General features: G+C 37.0%; 1 protein-coding gene across 6 annotated transcripts in view; it reads right to left on the minus strand.

Moving 5' to 3' along the window:
* Fgf13 (fibroblast growth factor 13) overlaps window positions 1-6,000 on the minus strand; it is a 507,713-nt gene that overhangs the window by 5,375 nt on the left and 496,338 nt on the right. The window lies entirely within an intron of this gene.

Consider the following 6,000-nt stretch of genomic DNA (forward strand, 5'->3'; position numbering starts at 1 on the left):
TACAGGTGTGAATTTCAAGTAGAATAATTAGAATACGCCTTTCTGGAGGTTAGGATATACTTGGTTAAAGCTTGTATGAAGGGTATTCCATTTGAACAGGATAATTTATTATCATTGGAAATCAAAGGCAATTCATGTGATATTTTAAGAGAACATTCTGCTGATAAGTGATTGGCTTTCTTTTCAGTAAGGAATGGGAAGATTTAGGCAGGACTCATAAGTGTATATGGCTAGACTAACTCAAGAGTAAACGGATTGAAAGGTGGATCTTTGTTTTTGTCAATAATAAATAAAAGAAAATGAATATTTAGTTTTGCCTTTACTTCTTATATTACTATTCTGTGTGTAGGTTTGCCTGTGTGTGTGTGTGTGTGTGTGTGTGTGCGCGCGCGCACGCGTGTGCGTGTGCGTGATGTGATGTGCGATGTGTATTGCCTGGTTCATATGTGGAAGTCAGAAAGCATCCATGTGGAGGTGTTTTCTCCTTTCACTTTAGTTTTGGTTCCAGGGATTGAATTTACGTCTCTAGGCTTTGTATGGCATGGGTCTTTACCTGCTGAGTCTTTGCTCTAGCCATGTGGTTGCTTTTCATGGATTTGGGGGTTATCGTGTATGATGGTTGTCAGTTGCTTGAGTTTCAAAGCTGTGTTACAAAGAAGGTTGCCTAGATTTCCAAAATGATTCTACAGTGAAAGTTGCTTTCACCATAAGGTAAAGAAAATTGATTTTTTTCAGCTCATTGTATCTTAATCCAAAATAGAATTTACCTATAAACTCAGCGTTTCCTTAAAGTAACATTTACAAGCAAACCAATATGGTAGCAAGGAATTCACAATGATGCTACAAACAAACACAAGAGAACAGCCCAGAGTACTTTGAACCCTGGAGTGTGATTTTTTTGACTTGGGCTTGCCTATGTTTTCTTTAGAATGGGCCATTTAAATGAAAGTCTGCTACCCAACACAGATTCCTTCAAGGACAAAAGCCAGACATCCTTTTTGCCTGTGGGTTTAGACACACATCGACATAGAATAAACATACATTAAAGTGGCCATTAATGAGCTAGAGAAAACAAGAAGCAGATTTAAGTCTATAAGTAATCCATGGAGTAGCAGAGGAGGCACTTGGAGTACAGATATAAAAGATGATGTTATTAAATCTTTTCCCTAACTTGTTGAGTTGAGAGGTTATCAGGAACAAGAGTTGATAATTTTGCCCAGGTTTTAATGAACTACTGTTGTGCATATTTTCCAGGCCACTGGCCTTTTCTACACAGTATCTCTGTGGTTCTTCCTTCCTCCATTTTCATATTTAATATTATTCTCATCATACACGCCAGCTGAGCAACAACATCTGAAGCATCTAAGTTACTTTAGCCGAGGAGGAACATATTTCTCAGCATTTCTCTGAAAAGAAAGCATGCAGGCAATTTTATTTTCTTTTTTATTAAACACTGCAACATTCAATAATATGCCAGATGCCCCTATTTGCTCTGCAGAACACATTTGGCTAGAATATCTTTGGGGGGTATTTTATTTAGTGTAGATACACACCATAGCTCTCCTAGGAGTCAAGCAAATTCAACCTACTAAAGCATAAATGTACTTCTGGGGCAACTGTCACATGGCAGAAACTTAAAAGAGTTCTATTTATGGGTTGTGAAAATTTCTCCTTGTGGGGTTTTCTCAACACAGAGAAAGCCAAAGTATGTCTACAAAGACATTTGATGAAAAAAAATCTCCACATTTTCTCTAGGGATGAGGAAATTTTCTGGAGTTCTTTGTGAATTAAATCATCACTTGGATAAAGTATTCATCCTTAGAAAGTAGGTTTTCCTTTCATAAAAAGTCAGAAGTCATTTGCAAGTAAATCTGGTTAATGATACAGTTGATCGAGATAGATGATGATGTTCAACCATACAAACAACATATTCCTGACTGGAGAATGAGTGTATGGGATCAATGCGTATTCTGAGTCAGGTTTCGAAAAAATGCTATGCTTAACATCCTTTGTGGTAGAATGTATCCATTAATTTCATACACATTTTTAGATGGTCAATTATGTATTTGAATGATGCTTAAAAATTAATAGGTAATTAATGCATCCCATTAACTTACTCTGTATCTGAAAGTGTTGGGCATATGGCTAGAGCTATATATATATATATATATATATATATATATATATATGCTGTCATGAGTACAGAAAGTAAGTGTCAATAGTGTATCTGAGAAGAGAGGAGGAAGTCAGAGTTAATTTTAATGGGGGCACTCAGGATATTCTCATTGACAGAAGAGATCATTTTATATGAGTCCCGAAGGATGGAAAATATTTTAACACAGGAAAAAAAAAAAAAAGAATAGCTGAAATGCAGGTCAACACAACTTAATGTCTCCCTTACTTACCCCTTCTTTTTTCTTTTAGTAGTATCTAGATCTACCAAGTTTCAGTTGCTCACACTTAAACCCAGAGGACATTTGCACTCACTCTTGCGCTCTCTGCTTCATGATCCCATGGCCTTTGCCTTCCTTCCTTACAGCCAGTGCTCTAGTGTGTGGCATTACTATTTGAAGAATCCCCTAACTGGTCTTCCTTGTTCTCCTGATGGTTGCTTTCCTAAGATAAGGTTCTCTTCCTCATGGAGTCTTAATGACTTCTCCTTGCCTATAAAATATACAAATAACGACTGGATGTTTCCTTTAAAATCCTCCACCAATCAGTCATCCCCACTCTTTGTTCCTCCACCAATTAACCACACATGTCTTTCCTAATGTCATTCATCAGTTTAGTAACTACCCTTTTCTTTCTCTGTCTGATAGCTTTCCTTTCATTGCACAAGGTCTACTTTAAATATAATTTCATTTTGAATTATACCTGATTTCTCCCAATCAGACTGTTTAAATCTATATTGACTCCCAGAGGCTCTATCTAGGTCACTAACAGCCTGTGACTTACACTCATGACTGTTGACTGTGAACTTGTATTTCCAAATCTATACAGTGCTATCCCTATCTCCAGCCCCAGCAATGAAAGGTCACATTGCCTAGCTTATTGAAACCAGTTGATTAGTGGATCATTGATTAGTGTGAATGCTGGATTTCAGTGATTGAGACTAAATAATGAAAATTACATGTCTTATTAGAATCAGATTTCAAAACATCTGCAGGGAATTTCCTCTATACCATAGTATAAAATCACCTATATTTATAAGGAGGTTGTCATTGCATGGACAGATCTTGCATGAATGATTTAACAGCTCTGAAGGAAGAATAATATGGCAGCTACGATGTTAAGAGGAAGTCTTGGCACATTGTTACAACTATTGGAAAATGACAAGGAAGGACTCAATGAACTGAATACTCTGTCACATCCTGGAAATTTCTTAGTCATTCCTACTAAATTTGGACTCAAATGCTCAGCAGAGAAGAAAATGAGGCCAAAAAAAAAGCATGTTGAAGCAACGAAAGGAGTGTTCTGTTCTCTGTATGTGACACTGTCATTCTTATCCTATGTTTGAATGAGTAGGCAGAGGAGTCTTGATTCTAATAAAATGCACAAACATTGAGCATCCAATTCTATCCTGAAGAGTCCAGAAAAAGGGACCAGTGTGAGGTTGCCTCTCTTTGGGACACATCAGCAATATAAATAATGGCATTTGTATTTGGCACAAGCCAAGAAAGGCTGATTTTGAGGAGATGAGGTGGGATGTACATCCAGGATCAAATTTACATTGCTTGATTGTGTATGCCTGCTCACTGGTGACCTGAAAGAAGGTATCGTGGTGGTCTTGACCCAAAAGAGGCCCAGAATGAAGACAGTAGTAGCTGTGATCTGAATTTAAAAGGCAGTAGATAAATATCTGCTACTAGAATAGGTGTATGAACTAATGTGTCACATATTCCTTGCATGGTTCCTAACAATTGCTTGATATGAGTATAAAGTAAAAGGGACTTTGGATCTTAAAACTTGTAACACATTTATTTCTCTTAAATATTGTTTACCTCTCATGCTCTTACATATTTTGTCAGATAAATATTATTTTAGTTCATGAAATCATTTGTCTCCAATATCTTCTGTGTTTATGATTTCTATTTGATTCCCTTACAAGTTCCAGATTTGTTTCTTTTTGTGAATGTTAAACCTTTTAACTATATGGAATCTATACTAACTGGTTACTATGGTCATATTTTGGTCAAGGAATGAGAAATTAGGGCAATACAGTCTCAATATAGACTTTTAAGACACCACAGGTCATCTGGATTCATGCACACAGCCTCAAGATCTAATGATGTGCCCGAAACACTATCCAAGAACCCAAAACTTGAGACTGGTTTAAACTGCTATTCTCTTTTAGAATCTAAAGAAGCATCTCTGGCTTCGTTGCTACAGTCACAGTGGCAAAGCACGGTACAGTAACTATGCTTGACCTGCTTGAGTTGGAACCTTGGCCAAAGGAGGCTTAGGATAGAACAGTAGCTGCTCTAAAGTGAGGCTAGTAAGTCTTAACTACCCAGGAACCATGGCCTACAACAACACAGTTTAATATCTCTTGTATATTTGTCAGGCAGGTTCTATAAGCACATTTCCAGTATTAAAGCAGACACTCCAAGAATAAATACCTTTCTAATTAAAATAAGTAATTTGGCAAACAGAGTTTTCATCCCCCGACCTGCATTGTGCTCTTGATGTGTAAGCAAGGTGACAGTGTTACATTTGAGTCTGTATTTCAGCAGGATCGGAAGCTTTGAGGACTGCCACATAGACTGTAAATGTCCTTTTTACACATTTAGCCCCCACATCATATTTTTAGGTAGGCTGCATAGATACTCTTGGATCTAGGGAGGCAAAATTGTCTACTGAAGTAGTTCCTACAAAAACTGGTAACATTATACCTGGATAGCAAGAATGTCCTAGTTTTCCACGTGTTTGTTACACCATAGACATATATCCTAGCATAGGCTATTGCTTTTCAATATATTTTGTTTAATGAACATGTGACACTTTTAAAGCAGGGAGTACAGAACACAGAAAATAAAAATAGTTTCTACATTTATGCATGGACATCAACATAAACATTATTTACATCCCTGAAACATGGTCTCCCCCCCCCGAAAGTCCTATAAGCATTTTTAACAGATTTTTCTTTCTCTTCAATGTCCCCAGTAACCTCTTTTCCCCTTCTATCTGCCAGTGCACTTTCAGCGGACTAATCCTCCAATTAGGTTAGCAATTACTGTCATTACCAAGGGTCATCCATCTAATCCTGAGCCATGTTCTAATGATAATTAATTTTCTGGATTTAAAATGTGCAGGTCTGATTTGTATATGTCAATGATTCTGTAGCACATTGAACATCACGAATACATTTAAATCAGAGTTTCAGCTCTTTGATAAGTAAATGGAATTTTAAAATATAAATTATACTCATGGGGTGTCAAGGTAACTACCTATATTCCCTAGATAGGCCTCCCTTCCATCAGTGATCTCAAAATCCAGGACTAATTATTATATTCAGAGCTTTGATGTTTTCTCCCAGGGCATATTTGAGGCAAATAAACTTCATTATTACTGAGTTCAAAGCATAATAAGAAAAAAGTTGAGAAAGAGGGAATCAATGCTTTCTGTTCTGTTGCCAAACAAATACATCAACTCATGACAAGAAAAAATGCTGGACTAAGAGAAATTGAGAGCAGTTCCCATTATAAGGCCTGGTTTGCAGTAGATGACCTACTCATATGTGATGAAAAATATATGTAAAGCGTAATATTATATGGTGAGACCTTTGAGGCCTTGTGCAAACTCAATAAAAAGGTTAATTCTGGCATGACACCTTCCTAATAAATAGAAGGCTCTTTCATAGGATAGACAAGAATGACAGATTTGTCTACTAGGGTAGAAATAGAGAGTGATGAAACGATGAAAGAAGCTGAGAGATGAATCGTGTGTGTGTGTGTGTGTGTGTGTATGTGAGAGGGGGAGAGGGAGAGGGCGAGAGAGAGA

Source organism: Mus pahari, chromosome X (genome assembly GCF_900095145.1).
Source record: "Mus pahari chromosome X, PAHARI_EIJ_v1.1, whole genome shotgun sequence".
Classification (NCBI taxonomy): domain Eukaryota; kingdom Metazoa; phylum Chordata; class Mammalia; order Rodentia; family Muridae; genus Mus; species Mus pahari.